The sequence below is a fragment of the Hyaena hyaena genome, unplaced genomic scaffold (assembly GCF_003009895.1).
Source record: "Hyaena hyaena isolate Hyena2069 unplaced genomic scaffold, ASM300989v1 scaffold_50, whole genome shotgun sequence".
In the NCBI taxonomy this organism is placed as follows: Eukaryota; Metazoa; Chordata; class Mammalia; order Carnivora; family Hyaenidae; genus Hyaena; species Hyaena hyaena.
The window spans coordinates 4,049,549-4,070,026 of NW_024080682.1; the positions used below are offsets into that span (position 1 = coordinate 4,049,549).

A 20,478-nucleotide genomic window follows, 5' to 3' on the forward strand; every position below is an offset into this window, starting at 1 on the left:
CGTGAGCACGTTCAGGAAGGGAAAGAGGGGCGGGAAGGGAGCTTCCCGGAGCCGCGCTGGTGCGGGTGGAGGAAGGTTGGGGGCAGCACCGTGCTGAGGGGTCCAGACCCTGGCTCGGGCAGGGTGACTGGTGAGGCGGTGTGTGGCCTCGTGGTATGCTTGGGGGACATGGGGTCCCATCTCCTTAGGGCTTGAGTTCCCACCCGGACCGGCCGCTCTGAGCCACTGCATCATCCCGGGTGCAGGGCCTTCTCGGGCGGGGCCGGGGGAGGGGGGAGCAGAGGGAACACGGAGGGGACAGGCAGCTGGTGTCAGGGACACGGATGGGCACAGCCCCGAGGGGTGGGGGTGGGGTCTGACGGTGGGGGGTCTGGTTTGCAGGGTGTGTTCACCTGCGCCGCTCGCCTGCTCAGAGCCTCCTATCTGCCCCGCTGGCCTCCCCCCCCAGCCTCCCCTCCCCCCAGCCTCCCCTCCCGCCCCCTCCCTCTGGGCCCCTCCCAAGTCCCCGCCTTCCCCCACCTTCCTGCCCTCAACACCTAAGTCCTCACTGTCCACCCATGCGCATTTGCGAATTTCCCTGCCGTCCAAAACCTGCCCGTGACTCCAGGGATTTAAGTCCAGGCACCGGGTGCTTCTGCTGTCCTGCAAGCACGTGCCCCGAGCGGCGGATGGGGACACCGGCCAGCAGGCGTCCGGCTGACGTCACAGCAGGGGACGCTCCGCATTCTTGTGCAGCCTCACGCTGAAACAGCACTCGTTTTGTGCCCGTTTCTGGGCCACGTTTTGTGCTCTCTTGTGCCCTTTCCTGTTCAGAACGGCCCGAGGCAAATGCGGGTGGTTCCGAGCCCGCAGGGCTGTGACGCACCGTGTGGGGAAGACACCGCGTCGCCCGGCCGGGTGTGGGGCGGGCGCTGCTGACCCGCGTCCAGACTCCAGAGCGAATCAGCAGGAGGTACCGTGGGAAGGAGGTGACTTTGAACAGAAGCGCAGAAGCCCACACTGTGGATCAGCTGGGGAAGCGTGGTGGCGGGCGGCCCACAGGGAGGCGGCCCCTCGTGTCCCCGAGCGAGGGGGGGCTGGGCCAGGGCTCGTAACGGCGGCTCCCCGGGCTGTGTTTGCAGCCACTGCTCGCCGCTGTCCGCCTTCTGCTGTTACAGCCATCTGAGTGCTGGTTCTGGTGCCCCTGGTGTCGGAAAGTTCCGGACAGACGGTGATGGGCGGCAGAGGGCAGAGGCCACCGCAGAGACATTGGTTAAGGCTGTTTGTGCCACCCAGGCACGGCCGAAGCCCGGAGGGGACGGGGGGCATCAGAGACCGTGGGGGGGCCCAACTGTACCAGACGGTGGGGGCTGCACCGCCAGGTTCCGGGGCTCACATCCTGGGCTGGCCACTCGCCCGTGTGCCGTGGGAAGTCACTGTATTTGTCCGTGCTCCGCCCTCTTCCCTGGAAATGGGGTGCGCGTGGCGCCCTGCACGCAGAGTTGGGCTGAGGGGTCAGTGAGCCCAAGGGTGCGGGTGGGAGGGAGCAGGGGTGCTGAGCCCCCACACCTGTGGGGGCAGGCATCACCCAGCGGCCCTGGGGGGCGGCAGCGGCGTGTCCGCCCCGGGTCCTCCCCACACGGCCAGGGCCACTGTCCTCGGCCTTTCTCAGACCCAGGTTTCATTTCCCGACCTTCTCCACCAGCACATCATCAGCTGCTATTTTCTAGAAGGAACCTGCCGCTTACGAGGCTGTCACCTGAGAAAGGGGGTCCGGCGGGCAGGGAAGTGGAGGAGGGAAACGGGCGACAGTGACACCTGTCCAGGACCCCACTTTTATCAGGGCCCGAGGCCACCTGAGTAAGGCCTTAAATTTAGGGGTGACTCAGGTAGTGAGTCTGTAAGGGGTGAGAGGCCTGTGAAACTGGCTTCCGAGCCCCAGCAGACCCTCTGTCACCTGCCCAGCAGCCCCTGTGGCGGGTGACACTTCGTGCCCACAGAGTGCTTTACCTGGGAGGTGCTGCGCCCTGTGAGGGTGACAGTAGAGGCCTCAGGGCTGGGGGTGGCAGAGCTGTGACTCACTGCTTGGTGCTCCACGGGCAAGCAGAGGGATGCTGGTCAGAGGCTCCCCGAGAGTCAGCACGCAGACCCTACAACTGCTTAGTCTGCTCTTCGGTGTGCAGGGACCAAGGTGCCCTGAACTCCATCTGAAGGCAAGGGCGTAGCCATGTCCCCCGGGCAGTGCGTGTGCAGAGGCTGGCTTTGCTCCCGTGCCTGGGTGCGTTGTGGGACCGCACGGCCCCCGCCCCTGCCTCTCTGGCACCGGGCAGCCCACGTGGAGTCCCAGGGACAGGACTGTTGTGTCACAAAGGGGGTGTCCTCCGTCCCCCTCTGTCCCACCACGGGGCGTACCTGGGGACACGCCTTGTGGAGGGAGAGGACCGTGAGGGAGCCGCCGAGTCCCGGGGTCGCCCCTGCTGCTGGGAGGCGGGGGGGGGGGGCGGGGAGCCGGCCTCTGCCGTGTTTGCCCCGTGGTGCATCCTGAGTCTGTGAGCATGGCCTCGCCTACTCGTGAGCTCACACTGATGGTGCAAGGAGAGAGTCCCCCTCTGCCTCAGGAGCCTGACCCGCCTGCTCTCCCTGCAGCCGGAACGCACCGCGGTCTCGGCTCCTTCCCCGTCGCCCGGGGTCCGTGTCAACAAGGGGGCTCCGGGGACTTCCTCAGCTTCACACTCCGTCCCCAGCAGCCCTGCGTCTCCAAACAGACCTCAGAGACGCTACCGAGTTGTCGCCCATCACAGGTCGGCCAGTTGACACACTGCTGATTAGTGTCACTTGCTAATGGATAATTAGCGTCATTCACATATTTGCTGACACCGTGGCTCTAATTGTTCAAAGGGAAGTGCTGTGAACGCCAGCAGGCCCCGGGCTGCTGGGTGAGCGGGTGGGCAGGGGTCACCGGCCACGGCACGCCCCGCCTGTGGCTCCGACGGGGAGCCCGCGCTGGTCCACACGGTGCTGCCGCGGCTTCCCGCGTGTGTGTGCGTGTTTGAAACCTTACACTTGGCTTAAAAATGAAGCACACCCAGCAGTTGTGAGGAGCCGAGAGCTTTCACCCTGTTCACACTCGAGCTTGGGGTTGTTCCCGGGATAACGGCTCTGCAGAGGGGGGACCAGCCCAGTAAGGGGGGGCAGCGGGAGCCCCCTGAGCCGAGCAACCGCCTCCCCCCTGCGCGGGCCACAGTAACCCGCCTCCCCTCTGCGGAAGCACATCGACCTGCTTCACCCCTGCACAAGCTGCAGAGACCGCCTCCCCCCTGCACGAGGCTTGCAATGGCTTCGGGGGCCTGCCCCGGGCTGAACCACGTCCCCCAGATCCCCACGTTCAAGTGCGGCCCTCAGGACCTCAGGCTGGGACCGTATTTGGAGATGGAGGGGCGGTGAGGTACACGGGTGGGCTCTGACCCAGCATGACGGGCTCCTTACAAGAAGGGAAGGTCAGGACACAGAGACAGACGTACAGCCAGTAGGCACGCGGAGAAGACGGGTGTCCACAGGCGGGGCGACGCCCTGATACGTGTGAGGGTGTAAACTGTGCTGTCCACGCTGCCCAGGACGCGCTGCCCCGTGATGGCGGCCCTGGAAAACCCCCACGGGGTCCCGCGTGATCGTGCCCCTTGCCGCGCTGGCATCAGACCCCTCCCGTCCTTCCCTCGTCTCTGGCACCCGTGTTCGTAACCCCCTGCCCCCCCCACCTGGCTGTGCTCTTGTCTCCGGGGCCCTTGCACCAGCCGAGTCGCGTGTCTGGAATGTTCTTCCCCGGAGACCTGCACGGCCCTCTCACCCACCAACCAAGTGTGTGTCACGTCACCCACGCCCCACTTTCTCCACAGTGGCCACCACGTTTATTCGCGTCCGCTTCTCCCGTGAGCAGGGAGCGCTACGGACGTGGGACTTTGCTGGCGGCTGCTGCCTGGGGCCCGGAGCGCGCTGACCCCGCAGGTACCTGTCCACTGAAGGAAGGCATGACGACGCTGTCACCTGGAGGAGGGTGACTCCGCCAGCTCCTCCATCTCGGCGCCTCCATGAGGACGGGGGTCCCCACTTACCCAAATTTAGGGGTCGAAGAGATTAATGGGATGGCACAAGGTGTCCGGGCCGTGTGCTAACTTCCCTTCTTCCCGTCGTGAGGGAGGTGGGGTGGTGAACGGGGTGGGCGTGCAGATGGATGCCCGGCGGTCACCAGGCTTCACCTCCTGTGGCTCGGAAGCCCCCTGAGTGTGTGAGGCTGTGCATTCCCGGTGGGGAGCCTGGAGGCGGTGTCATTGCAGAGCCGGCCTGGAGCCCAGCGGGGTGCTCTAAGCCACTCCCCTGCTCGTGTTCTGGGGGCTCACCGAGGGCCTCCCGTGTGCCTCCTGACGCTCACCCCTGCCCCCCATGGCTGCCCATTCAGACTCCTCACTCCTTCCTCCATCCAGCGCACAGGCTTGAATATCTCTTCCTCCGAGTGACACTTTTCATGGCCCCTTGTTTCCCAAAAGGTTGATTCCCATCCGTGGCTCCTGGCTGTCAACAAGCCACCCAGTGTATGTCCCCTCCCGGCTTGCGGCCAACAGCTGTCTCCTGACAGTGACGACCCTTGTCGCTGCTCTGATGCAGGGCCCGACTTTCTGCTGCCACAGCGGTGCCCTCCCCGCCTCACACCTGCAAGGCCCAGCTGGGGAAAGGCCTTTCCTCTTCGGTCACTGTTGCTTCTTTTCTTCCTTAGCCAACGCTGCCTGTCTCTTAAATATTGGTTTTAGTATCTCCACATGTTGAGTAGTTGAGGCACTGACCCCATGACCTACAAAGCTGAAAATATGTATTTTCTGGCCTTTTACACAAAGAGTTTGCCTGCCCTGCATCCAGAGGGTGACAAGCCCTGGGGCTCTCGTGATCTTTTGAGAATGCTGAGCTCTATTTTGTGTTTGGTGAGAGCTTGCTAGAAGATGCTTGCATCCGCAGCCTTTGGGGGTACGCAGGCTCCACACTCTGATCCAGGAACGGATCCTCTTACACTAGACACTGTAGGAGCCAGGGTGCGGTGGGACCACTGTCCGTACCCCTTCCTCTCTTCTCTTACTTCTTCTGCTGATACATCATCTTTCCCCAGTTTGAGGGCATAGTAGTCTCCTGGCAATGGTAGGAAGAAAGGTGAATCTCAGATTTCTCTCTAAATAATGTCGCCTACGTACCCATAAAGATAGGGAGAGATGGTAAAATCGGTGCTACAATTGCCAGTAGATTTCTCAGTCAGAGGTTCTTTCTTTTTTTCTATTTCCAATTAACAGAGAAAACAGAGACCTGACTCTGAGCTTTGTCCTGTCCCAGAGCCTGCATGAGTTATGTATTCTGTGTAAGCAGTTAGCTGAACACTTACTAGCTGAAAACAACAAGCACTTTATAGTACCTCACGCTATTTCTGAGAGTCGAGCCTTCAGAAGTGGCCCAGCGGGTGGCTCTGGCTCAGGGTCTCAGACTTGCAGTCAGGAAGGTCGACCAGGGCCAGGGTCATCTGAAGGCTTGACTGGGGCGGGAAGAGCGGCCCCTGAGAAGTCTGTCACACGGCTGTGTGTCCCGGGGCCTCAGCCCCTCTGCACAGGACTCCTCGAAGGGCTTGGCTGGTGGGCTCCTGAGATGCATCTTTCAGGAAGTGATCCAAGAGAAGAAACCTCAAGGCTGTTTGGTGCCGAGTCTGGAAAGTGACACACCTATACTTCCACAGTTGTCTGTGTGTACAAATGAGTCATTAGGTTGTGCCCGCGCTCCAAAGGAAGGGGCTTGAACTTCACCGTTGAATGGAGAACTGTTAAAAACTTGGTGGGCAGGTTTTAAAACCACTCAATGACCATCTTACTATCGTAAGTAATGGTGAGTGTGTAGGTGCGTGCATGTGTGTATGTGTATGTGTGTGCATGTGTGTATGTGTGCACGTGCATATCTGCATGTGCATATGCATGCAGGTATGTTTGTGCATGCATATGTATATGTGTGTGCGGGTGCATGTGTGTGCAGGTGCATGCGTGTGTGTCTGTGTGTGCGTGTGTGCAGGTGCATGTGTGTGTGCAGGTGCATGCATGTGTGTCTGTGTGTGTGCATGTGTGCAGGTGCATGCGTGTGTGTCTGTGTGTGCACAGGTGTATGCGTGTGTATCTGTGTGTGCGCGTGTGTGCATGTGCATGCGTGTGTGTCTGTGTGTGTGCATGCAGGTGCATGTGTCTGTGTCTGTGTGTGCAGGTGTGCAGGTGCATGCGTGTGTGTCTTGTGTGTCTGCGTGTGCACATGCGTGTGCACATGCCCAGCACCGGGCTGGGAGCTGTGATGTGTATGGAGGGACATGACACACACCTGTAAGCGAGCTCACCACATCGTTTGGGAGACCAGACACGGGACTCCGCGGAGCCGAAGCTCCCCGCCAGCCAGGAGGGGGTGCAGCTCCGAGAGTCGGCCTGCGGGGCCCAGAGCAGGAGGGGAGGGCTGGAGGCACCTGATGCAGGGCAGAGAGAGGGGGTCCCACCTCGCCATCCACCAGCGCGTGTTACAGGCGCTCGCTGCTCAGTGCAGGAGGGGAGGCCAAGGCTACCGCCCATTGATACTATTGGAAAGGATTTGTTTAATTGCACCCAGAATCCCGGAAATGCACCCAGGCCCCTCCCACCCAGTCAAGGGCAAGAGGAGCTGTGCCCATCTGTGGTTGGCGGTGGCTTTCCCCGTACGAGCTGTGATAAAATGAACACCGATGTAACAAAGACATTTAAAGGCCGGCCTGAGGAAAGAGGCAGAAGGACCTGAACTGGGTCTCTCACTGGGTGTCTCTGGCTGAGGGTCCGAGGCCCTAGAGAGAGCTGTTTCCGGTGGGGCGACTCTCAGACCCACACCCCGTTTCTCTGAAGAATCACTCCTCCTCGGGTGAAGGGCGTCTGGTGAGTCTTCAGCGAGGAAGGTGAGACCCAGACAGGCGCGTCCTTCGTCCCGGGCTGTGGAGTCGCAAGCGAGCCCGACCCCTGCTGTTAAGCCAGGGGTTCGACGTGCGGGGCGAGGGCTTTCGGGGAAGACTCTGGGTGCCGGGGGGGCCTGCTTCGGTGCCGCGTCAGTGGGCGGGGAGAGAAAGCTGTGTTCTCCGGTGCTAGGGTGCTCCCATTATCAGAAGATATCTTGGTCTCATCATTCCACAGGCCCCTCGACCTGGGGAATTCCGGAAGATTTTCTGCATTCTTTAGGGGAGCCAAGAATCTAAACCGGCCCACTGTGATCTTGCTAGCATTTTAGGGACCAGAATATTGAGAGACTTGGCTCACCGAGCGTCACTGAGCAGAACACCCCGAGCGTGTGTGTGACCTCGTCTGCACGCAGTAGGTCCGCGGCAGTGGGGGCCTGGAGGAAGGACCGGCCCAGCCGGGGACCCGGCAGAAGCCGGAGGAAAGCGGGAGAAGCAGGGCCACACTTCCGGAGGGAAAAATCAGATTTCGGTTGTCCTCGCTCACTTTCGGAGCACAGTCAGAAGCGGACCCTGGCGAGCGACCCTGCAACCTTCCAGGGGAAGGTTGAAAGTGTCTGAAAGTGGAAGCAGCCTCGTCCCTGGACCAGGCGGGGCCTGCGGCCTGCTGGGAACGCGGCCGTGGGCAGAGCGGATGAGGCCTCTTACAAACGGCCACCGCCGTGCGGAGGAGGCCAGCAGATGGTCTGGACAACTGGGGGATGGCGGCTTCGGGCCGTGGGGCCCACCGGAGGGGCCCCTGCACACTCCTGGCCGGGGGTCTGCAGCCCGCCGGCTGCATCAGCTACGGGTCACCGCTGTGGGTTCCGGGCCGCAGCTCTGCCTCAGCGCTGGAGTCGAGAGGCCCAGGCGGGACCGCTGGTCACACTCAGGGACTGGGGTGGGGGCCAACGGTCCCGCCTCGCGGAAGAAGACCCTAGGGCGAGGAGAGCCGACGCGACCTGCGCACGGTCGGCCCACACACTGCTGCCCTGCGTTCGCCCTCGTGAGGCCCTTCTTTATTCTGAGGCAGCTTGTGTTTGCAAGTTGTTCCAGACCGACCTGGGTGCTGCGGGAGGTGGGGGAGGAGATGAGACAGATTTTCCTGCTCCCACCGGAGGCCTGAGCTGGTTGACGCCTCCCCGAAGGTCCCCCGAGGGTTAGGGCCGGAGGCCAGCACATCCGGGGCTTCAGACCCGTCCCCTGCTGGCCTCAGCAGCTCCCCAAGGGGTGTGGCACTCAAAGACTCAAAGACCAGAGGACTTCTAAGGGCGTCACGTCAGCCTTCAAGGCGTCCAAACCCGTTTCCTTACTCAGAGACCAGCACCCGGGGGTCCTTGGGGCTTTGTTGGCTCTGTCACCCCTCCCCCTTTCCAGGGCCCCTGGAGTCCCCTCTCCTTTGGGTTTATCAGGGCCTCGTTCATTCCTTCACCAGCTCACTTGTCCACGAAGGTTCACAGGCTGTGGCTGCGGGTGAAGGCTTTGGGTCGTGAACGTGAAGTCTCTGACCTCCTCAAGCCACGTCGGCAACTTCCCTGGTCCAGGCGCCCAAGTTCATGCTGCAGGAGAGCAGTTAATTGTGCTCCGTCTCCCGTCATTGGGTGTTCTTCACGCGTTAGTCACGTCTGCCCAGCTCGGGGGTCAGCCCCTGGGACGGGACGCGCCTGCTGCCTCTCCGGGGCTCCCACAGTTAGGGGATGGGCTGGTGGAGACAGTGCTGGGCTCCTCTGGACCCTCTCTCTCGCTGAAAACGTCAATGAGTCCACACCTTACCACGTGCATGTATCAGCAATTATTGGGAAGGAGTAAAAACAGAAATCTTTATTTTTTAATGGGACGTGATTATATTTTAATGACCAGTGACCTCACGGAACGAATGCCATACGATGCAATTTACTCATCTGTGCGAGTGCACACCTTCTGGGTAGTAGACAATTACATAATTAAGTATAGATTACCGCAGGCATGTCATTACAGTTTATTATTCCGTAGAGACTTAATAGTAATCTCGGTATTTATATGTGCTTTTCATTGGATTATCTCCAATCACTTTACAAATATTATCTCATTAATCCTTCGCAACAGTTTTGCGAATTTCCCCATCTAAAGGATTAAAAACCACAATCTGCAGCGATTAAGGAACAAGGTGAACTCCAGCGCTCTGCTCCTGCACCGGGGAGAGAGCAGGCCTCGCCGCCGTGCCCACCGGGAAGGGGCGTCCTCTCATGAAGTGGGAACTGAGGGTAAGAGAATTTTTTTCCCACTTCTCATGAGCATCAGCAGCAATGAGACTGTGCATCATAGAAGAGTCACGGCCGCTGGTCTTCCAAGGTCGTCCGCTCCCAGGGACTGTGCTCTTCTTCTTCTTCTTCTTCTTCTTCCTCTTCCTCTTCTTCTTCTCCTCCTCTTCCTCCCCCACCTCCCCCTCCCCCAGCTCCTCCTTCCTCTTCTTTTCTAAATAGGTGTTTCTGAATCCTGGGAGTGGGGACCCATCTGCTTTAATCCACTTGTGAGCACTGTCGTCACTCGTATTTGTGGGTAGCGGCTGCAGAAGGCGGGGTCACGGAGCAAGATGGCGCCCGAGGGCATCAGAGCCACTCTCTGTCTAGGCTCTTGGAGATGCATTAAGTCAGGAAGGTTTGGGGCCTTTCTTGAGGGTTTGTATGTGTTCTGTTCACTCCTTTTATCCTTCATAGCATCCCTGCAGGGTGCCTGCTATGGTCAAATAACAGTCTGAAAATATTAGGTAATTCACCAAAAGTCACACCAGCAGTAGAGTGCTGAGGGGTCAAAGCACGTTTGGACTGACTCCAAGTCCCAGGCAGGCTCTGAGGAAGGTGGGCCTAAAAATCTAAATTAATTAGAAAAAACTGAGGGTTATGGGAGGAGGGGAAAATGGGTGATGGGCACTGAGGAGGGCACCTCCTGGGATGAGCACTGAGTGTTGTGTGTAAGTGATGAATCATGGGAATCTATTCCAGAAGCCAAGAGCACACCGTACACACTGTACATTGGCTAACTTGACAATAAATCACACACACGCACGCACGCACACACACGCACACACACGACTGCAAACGTTGACTCATTTAGAATAGAGCTCTTCCTCCTGAAAAAAATTTCCTAACACCTTAAATCAGCGAGATATAATGCAGAATGAAAGGTTTGTTCCCTTCTCATTAAACATTCCAGCCTGGCTTGAAAATTTCCTTCCATCTCCATTGTCTGTAATATTCCTAAATTTCCTTCCCCATCTGAAAATAGCTCCTGCCGACGGCTTCAGTCGTGGAAGTTCAGAAAGGCCATCGGTGTCCAATGAAGACTTTCCGAGTGGCGTTTTCCCATCTGAACATCTTCATTTTCTAAGAACCAAGTAAACAGAGATGAGTGATGGCTGGAAATCAAAACCTGGGCTGCGAGCCCCGCAGATGGGGACAAAGACCTGGCTTATCCCTCAGGTCCTTCACGCGAGCGCACGGTAAGCACGCGTTAGTATTTTTACTTGTTTGTTTCAAGTTTTTATTTAAATCTTAGTTAGTTAACGTACAGTGTAGTTTTGGTTTCCGGAGCAGACTGTAGCGATTCATCACGTTCGCGTACCACCGTGCTCATCACAAGTGCCCTCCTTAATACCCGGCACCCATCGTTAGTATCTGTATGTCAGTAAGCAAAGTATTTGGGTATCATGAGTAGTCCAAAAGGCATGTTTCTCACGCAAATAATTCTTCTGCCCTCAGTTTTCCCATCAGGAAAACGGGTGGGAGTCTTGTGTGGCTGACTAATCTCAATGGAGTTTGAAAATTATGTCGGACCCTGGGAATAAGAGCACTACGCGTTGTACTGTATTTATGTGTAATTATCATCAATTTACGGCTACGGCTTGATGGTGCATGAGAATATTAAATGCACCAGATCTTTATTTAATGGATAATTCATGATGGGGGCCCTTGAAGAAACAAATTACCTAATTAATTTGTGGAAATTTGACCTTGTGAGTTTTTAAAATTATAGTTACCTTCCATAACATTAACAAGGCGCTCACCTGTAATTTTACCTTGCACTGGAACAGACTGAGCGAGAGAAGCCAGGGAAGGGTGGGTGCTCTGCACGAGGGGGACGTCCACGTGCAGCGAGGGGGTCTGCTCTCTTCTGACCGAGGGCCAGCACGCCTGGGGCCGGGGAGGCCCTGTGCGTGAGCTGCGGGCCGAGGAGGGACACCTGCGGGCAGGCACGTGGCAGGTGGCAGGAGAAGGGGTGACACAAATAAAAGAATTGGGCTGCCAGGTGGGGGCTCGTGTGATCTTGGGGGCAACGCACCCTCTCTGGGCTTTGATTTTGTCATCTGTACAGTAAGTGGGTTAGATTACATTAAGGATTCCCAGGCTCGGATGTCATACACTGGGACGTTCAGGACAAGAGAACACACACTCGGTGGGCAGCCAAGCTGGCCGCTCCCTGCGTCTCCCTCCAGACGACCTGGTTGAGTCCTGCTTCGCTTTCTCTCCTCCCGCCCCGTCGATTACCTTCCTGTTCCACCAACAAGCCAAACCTAAGTGGTGCCCCAGGGCTTTTGCACCTGCTCTTCTCTTTGTTAGGAACCCTCTTCCCCCAGCAATTTCTTGGACAGACCCGAGCTCATCACCCAAGTCTTGGCTCCACGTCACCACTTTTGCTCAAATGTTACCTCCTGGCTCAGCGGCCACCTGGCCATCTGCTTGCAAAGTTGCCTCTGCTTCCCATGGACCTAGAGCAGTGCCTGGATTCAAGAGATACTTATTAAATGAAGACTAAATAAAGGGAGAGATAAAAGCGTGGCGTCCAAGGCTGCCTCCTGAGCGCTCAGGTTTGCTGGGCATCTGCTTGCTTGCGTGTTGGCCCAGCTGAACGATGGCTTTCCCGAGACCAGGCATCGTATTCGCCTCACTCCCTGCAGGAATGACCCGGGTTAGTGGCCGCACCTGCAGGCTCACGCGTTTCTCTCTACAAAGCGATTGGAGAAATCACACATATTTTCATAGGTTTTACCTTTTGTGAAGCACCCTTCTAGGTGCTATGAGACACGAGCCTGGTGGGAAGCAAGCGCGGGAGCCTGCAGCAGGAGAGGCTTTTCCAGCAATACCGGATGAGGAGGAGGGCCTGAAGGGGCGAGGGCACGGTGTGTGCCGGGAATGGCGTGTGCCAGGCGACGGCATGGCCCCGAGTGGGAATCCAGAGTGTGGAGCGCCTGCTGACGATGTTTTATTTTTAAATAAACCTTTTCCTCTTGTTGCGCTGACCTTAGATGCTCATTTAAAAAATCAGAAAGTTCATGGTGAGAAAAAGAAGAAAACCAAGAGAAGTTGTAACTGTACCTGCCCAAGAAATCGCCACGAACATTTGACTTAGTCTTCCAGATGCTTTTTGAACGATGCATCTCTGTACAAAATTGACCGCTCACGACCTTCTGTTTAGAACCTGCTTCCCCTTTAGCCTGTATTAACTTCGGGAGCGTGGTTCGAGATCACTCTGTGGGGTCACCATGGATCTCAGTGCCTGCCCCGCGTCCCTTTGGGGAGGGCATTGCAATCACCTGAGCTTGTTGGACAACTCAATTGTTTGTGCCTCTGCATTGATATGAGACTATTTCTAGGATCAGCCTTCTGGCAGGATCCTTGCCAGTCTCCATGAAGATTTACATTCAACCTCTGAAGTGGACACACACGTTTCACACAATTGTTTTCAGGAAGCAGGGTACCCACCTCACACACTTCAGGTTTTGAAGACCAGAGCGAATCTTGGTCACAATTTCCAGTAAAAGCCCTTATTGCTGGTTTCCTCTGGGCTCTGGTTTTAAGCTCCATTTCTGCCACAAGCTTGCTTCCAGCACAGGTAAGATTGCCATATTTAGTAAATAAAAATAAAGAGTGCCCAGTTAAACTCAAATTTCAAATATACAATAAGGGTTTTTTTTTTTTTTTTTTAGTATAAGTATGCCCCAAATATTGCGTGGGATATACTTATATCAAAATAATTTGTTTCTCTGAAATCACTTGACAACCTAAATTTTATGTGGCAGTCCCAGTCACAAGGAAGACCAAGTCTGACACAAATATGCCGAGTGCGTTTGAAAAACTGAATAGGGCCGTCGTATGCTCACACTCACCCCTGCCTTGCTGCGGTCCCCAGGGATGAGCTTCCCTGAGAATAAGCCGGTACTAACCGGGCGCCGATCACGTCAGATAGTCCTCTCCAGCTTCATGTGTCTGTGAATCTGTATTGGAGCTCATGGAGCGGGAGCCACCACGCTCCTCTTTGTGGATGAGACCGTGGTCCCGCTCACCCGGCTGTGAGGGGCCAACCCTCCCCAGGCCAGCTGCCTTGAGTGCTCTTCAGAGTGACTGTGCCAGTCTGCCCCCTGGCCCCCCTGCCCAGCACTATCCAGCCCATGTCCTTCTACTTCTTCTTAGCTTCCCATTAGTTCACCTGAAATTCAGAATCTTCCGTCTGTACCCTTCACCCATTCCTAGAATAGAAAAGACAAGATGGGCAGACGGGCAGGGTTGAAAGCTGTTCTGAACACTATAAAAACATATCGTAACAGTAGCAGATGTCCATGGCATACCCTCTGCTCATGCAACACGTTTACAGGCATTATTCCCTTTAATCATTACAGACACCCTGTGATGCACATATTATTATGGTGCCATTTTGCAGATGAGCAAACTGAGGCCTTGGAAGACTTGAGTGTCATGCCCAAGGTTATCAAACAAACCATAGACAAGGTTGCCATTAGGTGCAGGTCACCAGCACCGTGGCCGGTTCTTTCCCCTAGTGCACACTGGCTCACCATGCCTTTCCTTCCCGTGTTCTGAGCCAGACGCATGCTGGTCCTCAAGAGAATCTGCCGGATGTGCGGCCGCCTGAAGCGTTTCTTGGAAGTGTGACCATCTGTCAGCCTAGCCCTGGCTTCCTCTCTGGGCGTGAGGCTGGGCAGTGTCTGCACACACGTCTCCCATGCAGCTCGCTGAGGGCACAGCATTCGGGGAGCTCACCAGACACTGCGTGGTGGCCACTGGTGGGGAGGGGGTTCACCTCCGAGACGGTCAAGGTGGGAAGCAAGGGTCGAGGGCTGTGCCATCAGCTCTTTAGTCTTGGAGCAGCTTCTTATTCTGCTCTAAGGGAAGCATGCCCAAAGCTTGGCCTGCCTGCCTGGTGGCTTTGCAGAGGTGTTCATGAGCATGGCAAGCAGGCCTTCAGGTGGGGTCCCTGAGCCCGCTTCTGGTGCCTTCTGCCCAGTGGGCCCCTCTGGCCTTAAGCGTGTGCCCTCACTCCCAATCCGCTCCTTGGAGGCCTGGCCGCTGGGGTACAGAATATGCAGGAGGGATGGATGTGTGTGTGTGTGTGTGTGTGTGTGTGTGCTTATGCGTGTATGCAGAGATGTGCAGGGGCATGTGTGTGAGCACGTGTGTGTGCACATCTGCAGGTGTGTGTACATGCGTATGCATGGGTCTTCTGGATCGGTTTTGTAGGTGTTCCTCTTTGGGGTGGAGGGAGAGAGCCTTGTCCTTCCTCAGGCATTTCAGGCACCAGGGATTGGGGCCCTTCCTGGGTGCCCAGAGTCCTCCAGGAAGATGCCTATTTGGACTTTCCTGACACCAGCACAAGGTGACTTGTAGGGGAGGCAGAAAAAGGAAGCAAGATTTCCATCAAGAGGATTTTTTTCTTTGTGTGGCTTGCAAGATCATGGGGATTTAAGGATTGCTTGCTTTGCTCTTTCAGATCAATTTATTGGAGATGAGACTACCAAATCCAGTGTCTATTTTAGGAGATGAAACCAAATGAGTGGCCTGTGACAGGGTCTGTCCGAGGCCTTGGCATCGTCACTCTCAGGATTTTCAGCTTATTAAAAAGGCAAGAAGCCAAGAAACCAAGTTCCCTCCTATTAGGCTGCCTGCTGCCTCCTGTGAGGAGATGGAACGGCTTTAGAACAAAGAGCGAGGCAGTTAAGGTTCCCAGTTCTATTGTGACCCTGGCAGATGAGGGCACTGATGATCATTGTGACCTGTCACCCTCACTGTCATTCCCATTATCAACAGTCACCGTCACCATCGTCACCATCGTCACCATTGTCACCGTCACCATCGTCACCATCATCATTACTGTGTAGTGTCACCATCATCACAAACACCCTGATTGTTGTCACTTGTGTAATGTCACCTTGGGCCAGCCACTGTCCTAAACTCTTACACATACTCGCTCATTTAAAACCCACAGCACCCTGGGAAGGAAGGCACTGTCCTTACTCTGTCCATGCTACAGGCGACACCAAGCTCTGCAAGGTTAACAGAGTGCCCGGCCTGCCCGTGACCTTTAGGCTGGCCCTGCATTTTCTCCTGAGATGGGCCCGAGGACCGGAGGATGAGGACAAGCAGCGGATGCGAGGCTGCCGGACCCCAGCCCCGGGACTGAACACAGAGGAGGAAAGGGGCTGCTGGGCTGCCCACGGCCCAGGAGGACAGCCCTGCAGGGCTGGGCCAGCGAAGGGCGCGAAGCCCCCAGGCCCGCAGTCTCCCCCTTGGCCGAGGTCCTGAGATGCCCGCGGTGCCAGTGTTCCCCGGGGTCACAGTACCAGACGATGCTTTGTCTCTCTGCTCGAATGACTGTGCCAGGCAGAGACCGCAGAGAGGGGCCTCGGCGGAGAAGGGCCAGTGCGGCTCTGCTCTGATGGCGGTTTTCCTTTGGGCGTGGACCATGCGGATACGCAGTGCTGGGCGGTGACGACAGGGGGCCCTGGGCAGCACGGGAGGTGACCTGAAGCCAGAAGAGGGAGTCAGTGTGTGTTGGGGGCAGGTTAGAAACCGGCTGCCGGCCTCTCGGTCCAGGGAGGCTCCAGAACCCCTCAGGGTCCTGTGCAGATGGAAGGGGGGATAGACTCCACTCGCTTTTCTCCACCACAATCTTGATCCTGCGGGAGCATCTCATGAAGTCCCAGGAACCGACCAGGTAAGTGTGAGAGCACCGCGGAGTTCGGGGGTGGGAGGCATTTACCTGTTGTCCGTCTGGTCCGGCCTCTCCTCACCTCGTCCCACCCTGGCACGCACAGAAAGCATGGGGGTCTGCACGTCACACCGGGGTTGATGCACAGAGGGGCCCAAGGTGGCCACCCAGTATCTGCGGGGGCCCCAGACCCTGCGGGCTGCCCACCCTCTCGGTCCCCAGGCTTTGGGGCGCCTGGCCTGGCCCTCTGCCCGCTGTGGCTGTCCGGGCGCCCGTTGGGCACCAGCACCTCTGGAGCTGGCCCGGCCGGTTGCCGGCGCGTTACGCTTTGCAAAGCACAACCCGGCCCCCGGTAATTCCCACGCTTTGGGCCGGGCCCTGCTTTCTGGAGCAACAGAATTAGATACCAGGAGGCTGGAGAAGGGCAGAGGTTTGCCACAGGCCACAGGGAAGGGGGAGGGACCCGACTCAACCCTGCTCAGGCCTTGCCGTGGATGTTCCCGCGGGTCCGTCCCAGGGCGTGGCTTCCTGGTCACCGCACGTGTTGGCCGTGCTTCTCAGCAAGATGGAGATGCTGACGGGGAGAAGCCTGAGGCTCGCGCGCTCCTGACACCGCGCAGTCTTGGTGTCGTGCGGACCCGGGGTCGGGTCTCAGGCCAGTCACCTCCTAGCTGAACGCTGCTCCTCAGAGCCTCTCTTTCCCTCTTCGTTACATGAGATTAACAAGTGGACCACCGGTTTCATGTTCCGGTGCAACGCCTGGCCCGTAACAGGTGCGCTGGGCTCCCCCAGGGCCCTCCTCCTCCCCGGGCGGCGGTGCGAGGGCCGGCACACCTGACCGCACCTGCGGACCCAGGCGTGGGAGCAGGAAAGGTCTGGAAAATGTCCATATGTGGCCAGTCTCACGATCTTCTGGGGTTCTTGAGTCCTCAGGGAAATAGTGAGTGGATGCACCGGTGTGGAGTGTGCTTGCTTCCTCGTGTGTCCCGTGGGACTTCAGCATTTCCAGTGGTCTTCGTTTTTGGCATTTTATTTAAAGTGAGTTTTATTTTTCTTAATTATTATTTTTTTAAATATTTTTATTTATTTCTAGGAGAGAGAGAGAGAGACAGCGTGAGCAGGGGAGGGTCAGAGAGAGAGGGAGTCACAGACTGAAACAGCCTCCAGGCTCTGAGCTGGCAGTCAGCACAGAGCCCGACGCGGGGCTCGAACCCACGAACCGCGAGATCATGACCTAAGCGAAAGTCGGACGCTTAACCGACTAAGCCACCAAGGCGCCCCGGAAAATGTTTCTTAGAAGCCGAGGTTTTGTGTAAAATGCCGTGTAACAGGACGACAGGACGTCCCCAGGGAGCCGGGACTGAAAGCCCGATGACGGGGCCCTCGCCGGCTGTCAGGCCTCAGCACTGGGACAGACGGGGTCCGGGGTGGCTCTGGTGAGCAGGGCTGTGACGAGGAGCCTGTGGCGAGGCAGAGCCACCGGGTGCGCTTCTGGAACAGTCTGTCCTCGCTGCCCGTGGCGTCTCCTTCCTGTGCTTGCTCCTCTCCAAGCTCGGACGTGCACACCAGCCTGTCAAACCAGCAACAGACGTCGCAGGCGGACACCTGACTTCAGGAAAGGTGTGCTGGCAGAGGGGAGTATGGATGAGCTCACCCCCTTTGGGGGGATAGATATTTCAAACTCTATTTAAAACTTTGTATAGACTTGAATTTCTTTAAAATTATTTTAGGGGCGCCTTGGTGGCTTAGTCGGTTGAGCGTCTGACTTTCGCTTAGGTCATGATCTCGCGGTTCGTGGGTTCGAGCCCCGCGTCGGGCTCTGTGCTGACTGCCAGCTCAGAGCCTGGAGCCTGTTTCAGNGACTTTCGTTTAGGTCATGATCTCGCGGTTAGTGGGTTCGAGCCCCGTGTCGGGCTCTGTGCTGACTGCCAGCTCAGAGCCTGGAGCCTGTTTCAGTCTGTGACTCCCTCTCTCTCTGACCCTCCCCTGCTCACGCTGTCTCTCTCTCTCTCTCTCCTAGAAATAAATAAAAATATTTAAAAAAATAAAATTATTTTAAAAACCTCTATTTTAAAATGAGCACAGCTTTTGATCTTGTGATTCCACCTTCAGAAAGACGTCCTAAAGCTCAGCTGACCTTCTGCCTGGCGGAGAGTTGGGGGCGCATCCCTCCTCCCTCTCTGACGGGACGGGGGAGGCGGCCACCAGGCTGTTCGGCCTTGGTATTCTGCTCCGTAAGTGAGAAGCTGGGCTGAGGCCGGCCCTGAAGTTTCTGCTCTGATTTCTAGAAGAGTTCTGGGGTTCTAAGGTAGCGCCTGGTTCTGAGGGTGCCTTGCTAAATACACTTGAATCCGTGTGAAAGCAGTATTTAATTACCTTCCCAGAGGACAGGTATAATGCAGCGATGAACAATGACAGGAAGTGGGTTTTTTTGATATGAATATTCTGTAGGTATGCATATCATCTTTCCTTTGTCAGTTGCATTGGAAAAAATAAATTATCACCAGTCAATCTCTTATAATAAGAGCAAGGCACAGCTTAATTGCTTCGGTTAAGTGGTCATGACTTTGCCAGTGCCCATAAATGCCATTACATCAGGCCGCTGAGATGGCTCTGCTGATTTATGAAACGGTGATGGGCACGGAAGCCGGCGTGATTTCTTTTATGGGTTAACACCTACAGAGAAAAGGCCTGAATGGTTGGATCTGGTATTAGGGATGGTTCCTCAATAAGGAAAAATGGAGGAAGGGTAGTAACAGCCCCCAGTGTGAAGATAGAACACGGTTAGGATGCGCTGGGGATAAACGGACAGGTTTTGGCCGTGTCTCCCCTCGCCGTTCTTTGTCACGGAAGGTTTTAGATATTCGCTTTCTAGAAGCATAGCCCCATGGTCCAAAATATTCCTTCCCCAGGGGGCCTGATGATTTGCAGAAGATAATACCTTTATTCATCCAACACGTATTTCCTAAGAACCCAGGGTGTGCCAGATGCCCTCTGAGATGCCGTGATGGCCAACCAACGTCCCCTCCCCCGGGGAGCTTACGTCTTAGAGGACGGCCAGGTGGCCGTTCTGTTAGGGTGTAAGTTATGCTCTCGTGGCTGCAAGGAAGGGTGTGACCTCCTGTCTGCTACTCCGTCGTGTGGGAGGCGCTGGCTCCGAGAGCCTGGCGGTCCTTACGGCATCCGGCACCTGGCACCCCGTGGGCACACAGCAGGTGTGTCAGCAGTATGGGCGGTATCCTGGGTCCAGCGTTTTCCTAGAAAAAATTCTGGATTCTAGTTTCTGGCAAATTCCTGAGGGCAGGACCAGTGTCTTGAGTTTTCTCTTGTGTCTTCACGGAACCAGCAAGTTGGCATGGGATGGAGATCACGTGTGCTCGGTGGGGGTGTTGGGGAAGTCCCTTCCTTACAATAGAAGGGTTGCCATCTTTTATTTACGTGGCATCCCCTGGAAGTCACTCTTGAAGCCCAAAAGTAGTCAGATTATGATCCTCTGCAAAACTATCTCCCTAAGAACCCAGAGAAGGATCCAGGAATCACAAAGGGAGTCTTTCCTTATTCCACACTGAAAATACTTCTGTCCTGATGTTTTCGGTAATTCACTCACACTGAAGAGTTCAGGAAATTCACGGGTAGGGCCGACATTGCCTCCCCTGTGCCCAGAATCTGCCCAGACCTGGCATTACCCCGCGTTGGGCACTGGACTTCATGGTGTTTAAGCAAAAGGTCTGCGGGGTGCGGCGGGAGGTGGGGACAGGGCACTGCCCGTATGTCCCATGGGATCAGGACCAGGCGATGTTGCCTCAAAACGGAGATGACCGTCAGGCCTGTGACCCGCATGGCAATGATGCCGCTCCTTTCTGATGAGATGACAGAAGACGTCCCACTGAGCCACAAACTCCCATCGGAGACATGAGCCCAGATGTTCCTCCTAAACAGAGCCGTCCCTCGGCTGCCTGATAACCACTGAGCCCTGGGCTGCCGTGTGGAGGGGTCTTGACCCCGCTGAGAAAAAGCTGCCTTATGGGATCTGAATAAGGTGAACATTTTCTTACTGTATGTCTGCAGACAGACTCCGATATTTTTGTGAAGTGCGACTTACAGCAATGAACTTGGCCACTGCTTGTAAGTATCTTTCCTCCATCTAATAACCAAGGAGATGAAGGGCTCACTTTTTAATTTCTTGTCTCTACATTTTACAGAGGACATGAGTTTAATAATCATGCTCCTGGTTTTTCTAGAAGAGACTAGATTTAAAATATCATCAGACCGTGTGTCTAAATTTCTTATCATGGCAAGAAGGGCCCTCTGTAAAGAAGTCTTCATTTAAGGTGACAGTTGGGTGACCAGATGCCCGGAGGTGGCTGGGTGGCCGCCAGCTCTCCGTGCTCGCCTGAGCCATACCCTGGGCGCCAGCCCCGGCCTGCACCTTCTGGGCCTTTCTCCGAATGGGCTCTGTGGGACAGCCTGGGGGATGTGCCCACGGGGCCATGAGGACATTCATCTTC

General features: G+C 56.3%; 1 long non-coding RNA gene across 2 annotated transcripts; it reads left to right on the forward strand.

Annotated features, from left to right (window-relative positions):
• Positions 1-700: 700 nt before the first annotated feature.
• On the forward strand, positions 701-12,252 carry LOC120230943. 2 transcript variants are annotated; one of them, XR_005528218.1, is made up of 4 exons: positions 701-952; positions 9,080-9,237; positions 10,259-10,472; positions 11,590-12,252. It is a non-coding gene; the product is annotated as an uncharacterized LOC120230943 (long non-coding RNA). The 2 variants fall into 2 exon arrangements; XR_005528219.1 differs by lacking the exon at positions 701-952 and adding an exon at positions 3,823-3,981.
• Positions 12,253-20,478: the final 8,226 nt, after the last annotated feature.